Raw genomic sequence first — 15,968 nt, forward strand, 5'->3', positions numbered from 1 at the left:
CACTAAATGGTTTGGAAGAATGAAATCAACCAACAGATTGATTATATATGTGAGACAAAAACTGAGTATAAATTCATCAAGAATCCACTTAAAGGTAACTAAAATTCATCTGATATCACCTTCTGCTATTTTATAAATTTTTTATTATTTTAAAGACAAACTTTCATAATTTTGTTGAAATAGTTTCTTCTTAAATTTCTTTATCCTTTTAGCATATAGCTTTGAATCACAGAACCCACACTTGGTACTGCTTTTATCTGGATTTAATGTCATTGAAACTGTGGCAGATTCTGTGTGTGAGTCAGGGGTATCATAAAAAAATGACCAAATTTCAGTTGAATGGATCAGCTACAGGCCTGCATGGCAGAATAGCCTGGAATAACTGCTTTGAGCAGATGTCCTGGCAAGTTGTAGGCACAGTGACACAATGACTGCCAGCGTAGTCCTGGCTCAGCAGTTCATTTTATATCCAAGCACCTTCAGCCTTTCAGCAGCAGCAAAGTTTACCCATATGTTTTCCATTCCACACCCTAGATGTGGTTAGATTCCAAAATCACCTGCAGATGTGGTGTGATTCTGAGCTCAACTTCTTTTTCTTCTCCCCATGTTATATTTGGATCATGTTTACCATGCCAATTTTATCATAAGTCTCTTGCCCACTTAAATTTTGGCCATATAACATGATGGAAAACTCCAAACACTCCAGAAACAGTCTAGAATCATTGCATTCAGAATTTTGTTCAACCTAAACAAATAAATATTTGTCAAATAAATGACTAAGCTGATGTTATAGGAGAGTCCATAGCACTGGGAGAGTCTGCCCTTGCCTTCCCCAGCTACTCTTCATTTTAAGTGTTTGCAGATTACTGAATCTGTTCTGATATTAGATGGCAGTACATCAGCATTCTATACCATGAGCCAAGGGGAACTGGAACAGACTTGGTTTACAGGGTACCTGGAATGAGTCCTAGATACCTGCATGTTTGGTGAGGTGAATCTTCTCCTAATCCCACTACATCCATCCACTCTGTACAAATGGGGTTCTCTCTTGGCTTCTTATTCTCTGTTCCAGTTCCTTGTGTGACTGAAATGCTATTTCATTTGGCTGGTGACTTGAATGGTGACTTGAATGGTGTATGGGAGGGCGAATTTCACTTAGCAGGCCAAGGGATAGGAGTAAGCTACTCTATAAGTCAGGGGTTTCCAGAGAAACATAATCAAGAGGACACACACATACACACACACACACACACACAATATCTATATTGCCACAGTAGAGATATATTTATTTGAAGGAATTGGCTTATGCTATTGTGGGACTGGAAATTCCAAAATTTGCAGTGCAAGCTGGGAGGCTGGAGTCCCAGGGAAAAACTGATGTTGCAGTTCAGGTTCAAAGGCCATCTATTGGCACAAGTTCCTCTTCCTAGGGGGAGGTCAGTTTTCTCTTCTTTTCAGAACTTCAGCTACTTGGATGAGGGCCACCCACATTATGGAGGGCAATCTGCTTACTCAAAGTCTGCTGATTTAAGCATACGTCTCATTCAAAACATCCTTCACAGAAACATTCAGAATAATGTTTGAGCAACTATCTGGGCACTGTGGCAAGTCCTGTTGACATATAAAATTAACTATCATATATATATTAAATATATATATATAAAATATATATAATATGCCATAATTATTTTCTTCTTGTTACTCTAGGTTTTGGAAAAACTTTGTGTAGTTTTTCCCAGTTCAGCTGTGCATAGGGCATTCTGTCTGTCTGATAATTAAAGCATTCAGATGAAATGCTACACATCTCAGGGAGAGTGACTAACCACAATGATTTAAGTTACAGGAACTCAAGCAAAGGCTGAAAGTCAGGTGATAAAGTCAGAGATATTTTATTACTTCCAACCATTCTCCCCCACCTTCTCTCATGGGGTTCTCAATCCAGAACAAAAATGGTTAGGCTAAGTCCAGGCTCCTTATAATTTTATGTACCATTTCACTGCTGTTTTGTATTGCTTAGAATTCACCAATGCACTAAAAATGGTTGGGCAAAGCATTCTATCAGATTTGCCTAGTTGTTCAAAATGTCCACTGCATATCCACTTAAACAGATGCGTGCATTCATTAAAAACATTTAATTGATGTCCCTATCATTAAGTAATTGATAGTGAGCAGAAAGAGTGAGATTAGAACAAATATCCATGATGCAAGATAAAGAGTGATAACTTAAAAAAAAGAAAATTATTTCTTTAGTAATTAAGAGAAATAGCTACTCGGGAGGCTGAGGCAGGAGAATGATGTAAACCCGGGAGGCGGAGCTTGCAGTGAGCTGAGATCCGGCCACTGTACTCCAGCCCGGGCGACAGAGTGAGACTCCGTCTCAAAAAAAAAAAAAAAAAAAAAAAAAAAAAAGAGAAATAGCATTCCAGCTTGGAACAAAATAGGGAGAGGGACATTTGGGGAAGGTTTGATAGAGGAGGTGATGGTTGAATGGGGCTTTAAAATGGGGGCAGGATTTGGATAAAGAGAGTGGAGGGAAGGGCATTTAGGAAAGGAGAAATAATGGGAGCACAGGTACTGGGTAAAAAATTAAGCATGAAGTGTATTTGAAAGACAGTGGGTCAAAGCGTAGGTCAAGTGTGGAAAAACTAGAAGACAGCACTAGACTGGGGAGGTCTTGCTAATTTGACTGCAGAGACTGGATTTTTACTTGATGGTTAATTGGAAGCTACCAGAAGATTTTAAGCTTAAATTTATATTTTGGGAAGACTAATCCTACAATAGCATGTAGTATTCTTTAAAGGCAGAAGAAAGAGGAAGTAAAAGCCTTGTCTTAAGATTTTTTTCCAGTGGAACTGAAAAGAAGTAAATAGATGCAACAAATTCTACAGAGCTAGAATCAACTGGACTTGGGAACGAAACGTGAAATAATTTACATGGTAGAAGGAATATATGATGCTTAATTTTATGTGTCAACTTGAGCAATATTTTTGGATGAGATTAACATTTAAATTGGTGAACTTGGCCAGGTGTGGTGGCTCACACCTATAATCCTAGCACTTTGGGAGGCGAAAGTGGGAGGATTACCCGAGGTCAGGAGTTTGAGACCAGTGTGGCCAACATGGTGAAACCCCATTTCTACAAAAATTAGCTGGATGTGGTGGTGCACACCTGCAGGCCCAGCTACTTGGGAGGCTGAGATGGGAGGATTGTTTGAAACCAGGAGGCAGAAGCCGCAGTTAGCTGAGATGGCACACAGTACTCCAGCCTGGGTGACAGAGTGATACCCTGTCTCAATAAATAAGTAAATAAGTAAATAAATAAATAAATGGGTGAACTTTGGGTAAAGCAGGTTGCCCTCTATCATGTGGGTGGGCCTCATCCAATCAGCTGGGGGCCTGAATAGAACAAAAGGGCCAGCATCCCACAGCAAGGGGAATTCTCCAGAAGACCGATTTTCCATTGGAACTGGAACATGACCTGGGTCTCTACCTGCTGGCCATTGGACTGGGATTGCACCATGGGCTCTTCTCCAGCCTGCTGGGTCACACTTGCCGAGTTTGGACTTGCTACATTCCAAAACTGCAGGAGCCAATTACTTATAACGAATTCCTCCTCCTCTCTCTCTCTCTATATATATATATATATATAGAGAGAGAGAGATGTATACATACACACAATACACTATACATATCTATCTCTCTATATATGTATAGATATGTGTATATGTATATATCTATATATATAAAAATAGATATGTATAGTGGTATATGTACCATTATCTATCTATCTATCTATCTATCTATCTATCTATCTATCTATCTATCTAGGGAGGGAGAGAATCTCTGTGTGTGTGTGTGTGTGTGTGTGTGAGTGTGTGTATGTATACCACTCACACACATCCTATTGGATTTATTTCTCTGGAGAACCCTAATAGATAATCTTGAAGATCATTCTAAGGCCTATCTACGTCTTCTCTTTTTCTTTCCTCTCTTTGCTGCTCTGCAGTGCGTGGATGACATCTGAAACCTAGGGGAAGGGGGGCGAAGTGACTTGTCTAATTTAATCAGCTAATTGGTGACTGAGTTGCTGTGTTGAGATATTGATGGGGTGGGGAAAAAGGGAGGCATCAGTGATGACTAATGCATTGATCTGCTGGATACCTGGAAATTGCTGATGGAAATGTCAGGAGAATTAACCTATTTTGAGGCAAAGTTTTCCCCTGTCAATTGCATTTTAACCATCAACTGTGGCAGAGATATGCAGAAGGTATTAGATATACAAGTGAGGTGTTCTGAAAAGGGAGACATTTCTGTCTGATGATTATCCTGTTGAGAATAAAAATTTGATTATATGAAAGATAAACTTCCACATGTGTTTCAAAGACACAGTGTTCTGACAACATTTTTGTTCCCTCTGGTTAGTGATAATTGACTCTGACTGGCATTTTCACAAGATGAGATCCTTCTACTGTCAGAGAAGTGACTCAGAAAGCCAAGAGTTTTTTTGAACATTTAAAAACATTTGTGACAATACAGTGCTTTTAATTTTTAATTTAATATGTTAAAAAATTCTTTAATAGAAGAAACAACATCATTCACGTTAGAGTTAGTTATCACTGGCTTTTAGAAAATAAGATGTGATGCCTCAGCTCTGTCTAGACATGAAACATGTGGAGAATGACACAATTCAGGCTGAAAATGACTTTTTTTTCCTGTCCCACTGGATAATTTGAGAGTATGTTTCTGTTTTAATTTATTCAGCCTATACTTCTTATTTTCCATTTAATATTATCTAGAGAGATACAGTTTCTGAGACAAGGGAAAGCAGAAACATATATAGTTATTCAACATACATTAACACCAACAAAAGAATTGTGCTAATTTTATGGAAGATGCAAATATAAAGAGGACACAGCCTCTTTGTCAATTTGGCAGGCAGAACATTGTTAGTGCCATAAGGGAAGGAAAAAATGCCATAGGAGCTTATTCATTCACTAACCGAATATTTATTGATTGTATGTTGCACCGCAGACATGATGATACGAGATATGTAGATGTCTGAGACCCAGTCACTGCTGTGAAAGATGAGAGAAATGCAAAAAGCAGAAAAAAAAGTGCTGTTAAAGTATGAAAATACACAGCTGTTTACTTTTGTGGTCTCTCTCTTGACTAGTCATGATGATTTTTATTTGCTATTAACTTATTAAATAAAGTTAAAATGTTAAATTGTTAGCATGAATTTTATTGTTTATCTTTATATTGTGCAATGCCAATTTAAATGCAAACATCAGGACATTTCACTTGTGTGCAGAATCTCCAAAATTACACAATTTATATTTCATTGCTTGTCCTGGGAGGGTGCTTCCAGCTGGTTGGAAGAGACAGACTCAAGCAAGATCAGGAAGATTGGAAGGAAGACGAAAGGATCTCCAAAGTATCTGTTGGCTGAGGGAGAACTTGGGGTATAGGAATACTTGTGGGGCTAATACAGACTCTTATAGGCACTCAAGGGCCCTGCTCTGTGATTTGGGTTACATTCGTGCTTGCTTGGGTCCAATGGCTACTAAGTTCCTCCTCCTACCAGCCAAGGAATCTTTGTGTTGCCCCCTCCCAGACAGAGGGCTAGGGCGAGAGTTGAGTCAGGTCCCTTCCATTTCCTTGGGCCACCACCACACAATAGATGGGTCCCCTCTAAATATCTTTAAACCTCAGTGCCAGGATGTGCTCAGTGCCTGGATGAGGGTGAGTGAGAAGGTTGACCCTCCCTCCCTAGACACTTCTCACTTGGAGTGAGAATGGCAGCCACCAGGTGCCATCCTGAGCAAGATACAAGGTGTCTGTGCTGGACCACAAGCATATCCAAATTTGAGACCAGGCCCCTTCCCTGGTGAAGGGTGGCAGCAATCACTGAGCAGGGCATGTCAAAGAGGATGGGGGAAGAGACAGGGGTTGGGACGTGGGTAAGGGTACCTGAGAACTCATTACACAGAGGCTCTTCCCACGGAGACAGGTCAGTGCAGGTAGTTCCAAGATCCTGGCACATGCTCCATTGTTCTACTGGATTTCATTTACAAAACACAAATTCAAAGATACAATAATTAAGAATTCCAAACCCCCACACTTTGGGATCCTGAGGCAGGTGGATCACTTGAGCCCAGGAGTTAGAAAGTAGCATGGGCAACAGGGTAAAACCCAGTCTCTCAAAAAAAAAAAAAAAAAAATTAGCTGGGCACTTGCTTGTAGTTCCAGCTACATGAGGGGCTGAGGTCAGAGGATCATTTGAGCAAGAGAGTTTGAAGCTGCAGTGAGCCATGTTTACCCCTCTGCACTCTGGCCTGAGTGATAGATTGAGATCCTGTGTCAAATAAAATAAAATAAATAAAATAAAATAAAATAAATTTAAGAATTTCAAGATGGCAGCTGCAGAGCATTGACCCTAAGTATGAAGTCTAAGTTCCATGCCTTGTGGGACTGCATTGGTTGCAAGCCCAAGGAGTCAGCTCTACTCTCAAGATCAGCTTTTTTGATGTTATTGTTTCCATTGTTTTCACAGCTGTGATGGCTGCATCTCTCAGAGAAAACTGTTTTCGCTTTGTGCTAAGTTAGAAGTACAGCTAGCCTATCAATATTTTCCCCTTCAGGCTCTCTTCACTTGAATTACAGTTCAGGAGACTAATTTTTAATGGTTTTTAAAGAGGTAATTTTCTTTACTTTTCTAAGGATGATCTCATCATCTTTTATGGTGGTCCCAGATTTGCTTTGGATGTAGATGCTGGTATTTTGAAACCTCACTAAAGTGAAATTCATGTGAAAATTGCAGGCAAGTATTGATTGCATGCAGTCAAGGACTCAACATGACTCTCAATAATCAGCTACAAGAAAACATGCCATGATAGTTGCAGATATGCAGACAACCCTCTGTGTCCAGATACAGTGTGCAGGGGAGTTTTGGCTGCTTGTCATTTTCAGTGAGGCAGTGTGGGCCAGAGGTTAAGGTCATGGGGCTTGGGAACTCAGCAGGTCTGGGACTGTGTTCCTCCTCTACTGTTATGTCATTTAACCCCTTCATCTTTCTGTGCTTCATTAGACTCATGTACAAAATGGGGATTATGGTTTTGCCTTTTCTCATGGAGTTTTTATGAGAGTTAATTAAATAATACATGTGACATAGTATTGAATAGATGTAAACTTTATACCTTTTAATATGCAAGCATGAACAAAAAAGTGAAGGAGGGAAAGTGTTTCCACAGTACTGCCTCATTTTTATCACCCGCCCTAGGGGCCCCAGCGCTCTCAGGCATTTCTGTGATGCTGCAGCTGATTTATTCCCTTCCTTGCAACAAACTTTAGCTTGTTACTTTCACCCTTGCTGAACACTATTTGTGTTATGTCCCACTTGCTCAGGGCCATTAGGAAAAGTTAGCTGACTAGATTAAACTTGTTTCTTAGTTGGCTGGATCATGATTTCTATTTCAAATACTGAAGTGAGATAAGTCGGAAGATAAAGTTCTAAAAGAGTGAACGTAGACACAGGGAGGGGAACATCACACTCTGGGGCCTGTTGTGGAGTGGGGGTCTAGGAGAGGGATAGCATTAGGAGAAATACCTAATGTAGGTAACGGGTTGGTGGTTGCAGCAAACCACCATGGCACGTGTATACTTATGTAACAAAACTGCACATTCTGCACATGTAACCCAGAACTTAAAGTATAATAATAAAAAAAATTTAAAAAGAGCAAATGGGTGTCTGGAAAATGATGATGATAAAATAAAAGTAAAGTAAAAAGCAGGAAATGTTATCAAGAACTATCAGGTCACTCCAGATTTTAAGTTTCTTTGAGGGCACAAACTGGGGCTATAACATTTCCGTATCATCAATATCCTCAGCACAATGTCTCACTCACTTTAAGAACCCAACGAATTTGCAGAATTTACAGTGCACAGCGTTCGGCATCCAGGGTTCTGGAGGGAGTGGTCAGGAACAGGGTCCCGGCTGAATGAGAGATGTGGAAATAGACAGGAAGTTTAAGAGGGTCTGTACTGTCTGCTGATTCCCTGAATGAAGCAGAAGGAGCTGAGCACTTCATGGTTTGGGCTGTATCTCACTTTCACCATAGCTGTGTAATCTTGGGCAAATAAGTTATACTCTCTGAGCTGCAGTTTCCTCATCTCTTTTCTGTATAATGAGAATATAACCAGCTGATGGCATTAATGTGTGCATTACAAGAGCCTCTCACAGTGCCAGGAACAGGGTAAGAAACCAAGAACTATTATCTTTCCAGTCAGCTTCCTCCTAACCTTTCCTTTCTTTCTGCCTCCTAAAATTTCTATGTTGTTCTTGTCATGAAGAGTTAACCAAAAAGTGCCACTGTTGGTCAGGGATATTGTGAAAGAATGTTGATGCGCTATTGCAGAACCTTCTGCAGTGAATGAAAAACAATACAAGCATCTGTCCTTCTGGCGGTAGAGTGAGCAGCAACAACCTTGTGAATAAAGGACAACAACTTTATTATATTTTGTTAAACCCAGAGGCGGTATGAAGACTTAGTAAGAGTATAGGTTTTGTGGTCAGACGGATGCGGTTTTGTCACATGTGCTAGCCATTCCAACCAGCTAAGTTACTTAACTTCTTTGTGTTAGGATTTCCACATCTGTGATATACCTACTTCATTTGTTCACTTATTCATTCATGCATTCTTTCCTGAGCACCTACCATAGTATGTGAAGGTGCTGGAAACAGTGATGATTACAGGCTTGCAGCTATTGTGGGGTACAGAAAACACACAAACTTGTGGGGGGCTGAAGGCTGAGGAAGAGTCAGGCAGTGTGTGATTGTTAAAGGAAGGAAACCGACTGCATGAAGGCTGAGAGATGAGATTCAGGAGCAGAGAATGCCAGTGTTGCTGAGGCATTTACCTCTGAGAGTTCTAGGAGTATGAAAGAGAGTTAAGTGCTGAGGATGAAACAACTGGATAGATTAGGAAGGGCCTTGAATGCCACTTTAAAGAATTCATAGTTTATTCTTCCTGAACAGTACTTTCTGATGAGACCAGAGTACCCACTGGGACCCGCTGAACATTCTCTTCTTTCCAGAAGATTCACAGTCACATTAGTATCTATTAATTTTCTACAGTAGTCTATTTAAGGTTTGTTTAAAAGCTTCCCTAAACCTAATTAATATTTAAAATATATATTACCCTCTTATGAACTGAGGCTGCAAAAAACCTGCTTGGGGAGAAATGATGAGAAATGGGAAGACATTTCAGGATTGTAAGTTGGGAACCAACATAATCATACTTGCAGTTTATAAAGATATAATAATATCTACCTCTGTGGAGCTGTAAGTACTCTTCAGAGTACTTAAATAATCTAATTCTTATAACAAGTCTATGAGGTAGGAAGTATTACTTTTGCATTATGAAAATGAGCAAACCAATGAATATAGGACTTAATTTCCTAAGGTTACAGAACTGGATATAAGTGGAAGGGCTTAAATGTGAGTGAGCTTGGTCAGCCTGTTTTAGAGACTCTACTCAACAGAGGATTGCATGAGAACAATGGACTGGAGTCAAACAAGATGGGAGACAACTAGGAGGAGGTTACTCTAATTTAGATGAGAGATGATGTTCACTTGGGCTTCATACGTTTGTTTAGATAATTAAATACTATAATATGCTTAAGTCACCTATTTAGTTTCTACTATATGGTAGGCAGTAAAAAATGATAGTTTTCCTATGCATATGTGGAAAATTGATATATGAAAGATGCATAATACAGATTAGTGGAGAAGGCAGGGTGTATAAGGCTGCCATAACAAAGTACGACAAATTGGGTGGATTAAACAACAGGAATTCATTGTCTCACAGTCTGGAGGCTAGAAGTCTGAAATTAAGGTGTTGTAAGTTTGGTTCCTTCTGAGGGCCATGAGGGAAGGATCTGTTACTCCTTACTTTGACTTGTAGGTGGGTACCTTCAGGTTTTCACTGTGTTCTCCTCTGTGGGTATCTATCTCTAAATTTCCCCTTCTTAGAAAGACATTAGTCATATTATTTTAGGGTCCACTGTAATGACCTCATTTTAACTTGATTATCTCTTTAAATACCCCATGTCCAAATAAAGTTATATATTCTGAGATACTGAGCATTAGCACTTCAACATATAAATTTTGGAGGACAAAAATCAATTCATAATAGAAAAATTCTTTAACAATGGCACCAGAAAAATTGGTTATCATATGAAGAAAAAAATCTAGATTCTTACTTCACATCATATTAAAAATCATTATCTTAAGGACTCAAGATTGAAATGCAAATGACAGAAATGGTAAGATATTTAGAATATACTTATAATCTAGTATCTGGAAGGACTTTTAAAATGCAACACAAAAATGCTGAACTGTAACATGAAAGATGGGGTTTAAAATATTTAAATGTGATTACTTTAAAATCGAGGACTGTAAAAAAAAGAGAGCATTAAGAAAATGAAAAAGCAAGCTGTAATTTGGATAAATATATTTGAAAAACATAATCTACAATGGCTTAGTATCCAGAACATGTAAGGAATCAATAAGAAGACAACCCAATAAAAACTGGACAAAAGAAAACAGACATTTCATAGAAGAAGAAACAGGAATGGACAGAGAAATGTAATTTATGCCTATTATGTGATATTTTATAATCATCTGGTTGGTAAAAATTAAAAAACTAGACAATTTCAAGCATTGTCATGAATGTGAATGAAGGGGAGCTCATATACACAGCTTGAGGGAATGTGAATTAATACAACAGCTTAACATTATCTTGTAAAGTTGAACGCTATGACTCAGTAATTTCACTCTAGGTATATATTCTAAACAAACTCTTCCACAAGGTGATGGGTGCAAGACCATTCATAGTATAATATTTCATAAGAACAAAACCTGGGAAAATAACTTCATAGCTATTAACAGAATACTATTTTAAAATTTGATTGTCCTAACATTGGGATATTATAGAACTTTGTAAATGAGTAAACTACTGCTGTGTATATCAATATACATGCATTAAAAAATTTTGCATAAAAAAGCAAGTTGCAGAAAATTTACAAACCAAAATAATTAATATATTGGCTCATCTGCATATTTATATAACAAAACAATATAAAATGCAAGAGAATTATGACACAATTCAGGACAGTGGTTATCTGGGGGAAAGATATAGAGAAATAAAATGGAGGGAGAGGCATATAGGCAGATGTAATATTGGTAATGTTCTAATATAGTCCTTGCTATGGATTGAATTGTGACCATTCCAAAAAAGATTTGTTGAACCCCTAACACCTTGAATCTCAGAATGTGACCTTATTTGGAAATAGGGTAGCTGCAGATAAAATTAGTTAAGATCAGGTCATATTGGAGTAGGGTAGACCCCTAATCTAACATGACTGAGGTCTTTATAAGAAGACAGCTACATGAAGACGAAAACACAGGGATAAGGGTATGTGAAAATAAAGGCAGAAATTACAGTCATATTCCTCTGCAAGCCTAACAATGTAAAAGATAGCCAGAAAATCACCAGAAGCTAGGCAAAGGCATGGAATAGATTTTCCCTCACAGTTCTCAGAAAGAGCCAATCCTGTCAACACATTGATTTTGGACTTCTAGCCTCCAGATTTGAAAACAATAAATTTTTGTTGTTTAAGCTGCCCAGTTTATAGTACTTTGTTACAGCAGTCTTAGAAAATGAATACAGTTTTTAAATAAAGTGGCAGTTCATAATGTTTATTTTATAATTTAAAACTCACAAATGTGTACATATACTACTTTTTATATTTAAATAGTTACATAATAAAAATGAAAAGACAAAGTTATTATTTTTATCACTATGAAACAGTGGCACGTATTTACTATTAATCTTTTTTTTTTTTTTTTTTTTGACAAGGTCTCACTATGTTGCCCAGGGTGGAGTGCAGTGGCACAATCACAGCTCACTGCAGCCTTGGCCTTCCAGGCTCAAGTAATCCTCCCACCTCGGCCTCCCAAGTAGCTGGGACTATAGGCATGTACCACTACACCTGGATAATTTTTGTATATATATATATTTTTTGTAGAGATGGGGTTTCACCATGTTGCCCAGGCTGGTCTGGAACTCCTACACTGAAGCCATATGCCTACCTTGGCCTCCCAAAATACTGAGATTACAGGCATGAGCCACTGTGCCCAGCCTCCACTATTAATCTTGATGGCAAATTCCAATAAAGCTTTTCTGGGCAATTTTATTAAAACTATAAGGTCGACTTCCAGAACTCCTCTTGATTTTTATGGAGCTTTTATCTCAACCTCAGTGACATGGAGTCTCTGTTTCTCTGACTGCAATTATAGTGTGCCCATCTTCTGAGAGAATTGTTTTGCTTGTAATCCTGAATGAAGGTGATTGGCAAACACACACCTGTCATGGCATGTTATCTTCTTGTAGACAGGCTGACATCAACTCTGCCTCTATTTAACACAAAAAGGACCTCAAAATCACATCAAGATTTCTAGCATGCATGCTACAAAAGTAAGTGCTTTCTCCTATCCTAGAAGATACACCAGAGCAGAGGCTAAGATGCCTTATTCATACAACTGTTTCTGCCTCCTAGAAACGGAGTGTGGCGCAAAGTAGATGCTCAATGAATTTGCTGAAGAATGTATGAATGAATGGTTCTATTAGTGTCCACTTCTTTGAAACAAGACAAGCTGCAGTACTTTTCAGAAGGGTTAATCAGGCATCTCCCACTCTCCACAACATTTTGATCTGCTAGTTCCTTTCATCTGTGGATTCCTCAGTTTTTCTTTTTGTATAAGCACTCAAGGGTTGTCTTTGGGTACTTTGAATAAGGATCAGATTTGGGGCCCATAATACCAGACACACATGTTTGTCTGTGTTTGTGAGTTTTTTTTTCTTTTGAAGGTAGTTATTTTTCCTTATAGACTAGTATGCAGAGAAGAGATGGAGGCATTGTAGACTCTTTTATTAATGCTCAGGTGAAATGTGTCTTGATTAAGGAATGGGTTCTAAAAAAGGAACATCAAGAGTACATAAAAAGTAGATATGGTTTTGAAATTGGATTTATCTAGTACATTGAAAAAGAAATTAATATTGTTTTGAATATATTACATAATGAATGTTATAATTTGACATTGTATTAATGTGATTTTTTTTCTGTTTTTAAATACCCAGGAGCTAGAGCAGCTGATATTAGTGAGATACTCTAGTGAGAGCCTGAAAATTTTCAAAATCCTGAACTCTAATACTGGAAATACTGACTATAGCATTTATTAATTTAAGCAACATTTGATGAATAGACAGGCATTGTCTTAGGTGAGAACAAAGAGATGAACAAAACTTCTGCAGTCATTCATTTCAGTGGGAGAGATATAAGTAAACCAATAATTACAATGTCATGTCATTAAGTGTTATTAATCATTAAAGGAAAGAAAAGGAGGTGGGGCCAAGGTGGCTGACTAGAAACAGTGGCAACTGGAGGCTCCCATCGAAAAGAACCATAAAAAGCATGTGACTCTTTCGCCAGCAACCAAGGTATCCAGGTTCTCTCATCAGAACCGACTAGGTGGCTGGCATGATCCATGGAGAGTGAGGAAGAGCAGTGTGGTGCAGCAGCCCACCTGAGAGCCACATGGGGCAGGGGAGATCCCACTCCCCAGCCAAGGGAGGCGGTTAGCGACTGTGCTACCCAGCTGGGGAAACTTCGTTTTTCCATGGAACTGTGCAATCCACGGACTGGAAGATCCCACTTGCAAGCCAATGCAGATTCTCAACAGCCTCTCAGCTGGAATCTGTTTAACTCTGCCAAGCTCCTGGGGGGAGGAGCGACCAGCACCACAGCTGTGACTGCCTGCTGTTTAAGTCATTTGAGCTCCTTGGGAGAGGGGCAGCAGCCAGCACTGGGACTCACAACTGCCTAACATGCTAAGCTCCCTGGGTGGGGGAAGGGCGGCATCCATCTCTATAGCTCCAGACCACATCTTTCACTTGCTGGAGTCAGTGAGGCTGGATGACTTGGTCCCAAAAGGTGTCCCCACAGCCTTACACATCAGCTGTGATAGACTGCAGCCAGAGTGCCTCTTCAGGCCTGACCCTGACTCATCCTTCCTTACTGTGTGGGGCTTCCTGTAGGAACTCCAAAAATTCCAACCAGAGGCTCAGGGATAGAACCCCGATCTCCCTTGGACTGAGCCCCTAGGAGAAGGGGTGGCCACAGTCTGTGGACCAGCAGACTTAGCCTTTCCTCCTGGTAGTTCTAAGGAATCCAGGCAGCCCAGATAAGTGGGTTTCCCCCTAGCTAAGCACACCCCCTCCACCAAGGGACAGTCAAAGTGCTTTGTTAAATGGGTCCTGTTCCCCATGACACCCAACTGGGTGAGACCCTCTAACAGGGATTGTCAGACACACTATATAGGAGGGATCCTGCTGGCATCAGGTTGGTGACTCTCAAGGTCAGAGACCCCAGAAGAAGGAGCAGGCACCCATCTTTGCTGTTCTCCAGCCTCCTTGAGTGACATCTCCAAGAATGGGAGTGAACTAGATGAATAGGGCCTGAAGTGAATCCCCAGCAAACCACAGCAGACCTACAGAAGAGTGACTTGACCATTGAAAGAAAAACAAACAAACAGAAAGCAACAACAGCATCAACAGCAACAAAAAGTTTTCACAAAAACCCCATCCCAGGGTCAGTAACCTCAAAGATAGAAACTAGACAAACTCACGAAGATGAGAAAGAATCAATGAAAAAACACCACAAACCCAAAAGGCCAGAGTGCCTCTTCTCTAGATGTTCGCAATGTCTCTCCAGCAAGGGCACAAAACTGGATAGAGGACAAGAGGGACAAATTGACAGAAGTAGGCTTCAGAAGACGGGTAATAAAAAAACTATGCTGAGCTAACAGAGCATGCTCTATCCCAATGCAAAGAAGCTAAGAACCTTGATGAAAGGTTAGAGGAGCTGCTGACTAGAATAACCAGTTTAGACAGGAACATAAATAACCTGATGGAGCTGAAAAACACAGCATGAGAACTTTGTGAAGCATACACAAGTATCAATAGCCAAATTGAACAAGCAGAAGAGAGGATACCAGAGTCTGAAGACCACCTTGCTGAAATAAGGCATCCAGACAATATTAGACAAAAGAGAATGAAAAGGAAAGAACAAAGCCTCAAACAATATGGAACATCATATATAAAGACCAAACCTACAATTGACTAGCATACCTGAAGGAGACGGGGATAATGGAAACAAGCTGGAAAACACACATCACGATATTATCCAGGAGAACTCCCCCAACCTAGCAAGACAGGCCAACATGTAAATTCAGGAGATACAGAGAATATCACTAAGATTACTCCATGAGCACATCAATCCCAAGACACATAATCTTCAGATTCTCCAACGTTGAAATGAAGGAAAAAATGTAAAGGGCAACTAGAGAGAAGGGCCAGGTCACTTACAAAGGGAAGCCCATCAGACTAACAGCAGACCTCTCAGCAGAAACTCTACAAGCCAGAAGAGCTTGGGGGCCAATATTCAACATTCTTAAAGAAAAGAATTTTCAGCCCAGAATTTCACATTCAGCCAAACTGAGCTTCATAAGTGAAGAAGAAATAAAATCCTTTTCAGGAAAGCAAATGCTGAGGGATTTCATTACTACCAGGCCTGCATTGCAAGAGTTCCTGAAGTAAGCACTAAATATGGAAAGGAAAATCAGGTACCAACCACTGCAAAACACACCAAAATATAAAACCCAATGACACTATGAAGAAACTGCATCGGCCGGGCGCGGTGGCTCAAGCCTGTAATCCCAGCACTTTGGGAGGCCGAGGCGGGTGGATCACGAGGTCAGGAGATCGAGACTATCCTGGCTAACATGGTGAAACCCCGTCTCTACTAAAAATACAAAAAACTAGCCGGGCGTGGTGGCGGGCGCCTGTAGTC

The sequence above is a fragment of the Theropithecus gelada genome, chromosome 1 (assembly GCF_003255815.1).
Source record: "Theropithecus gelada isolate Dixy chromosome 1, Tgel_1.0, whole genome shotgun sequence".
Classification (NCBI taxonomy): Eukaryota; Metazoa; Chordata; class Mammalia; order Primates; family Cercopithecidae; genus Theropithecus; species Theropithecus gelada.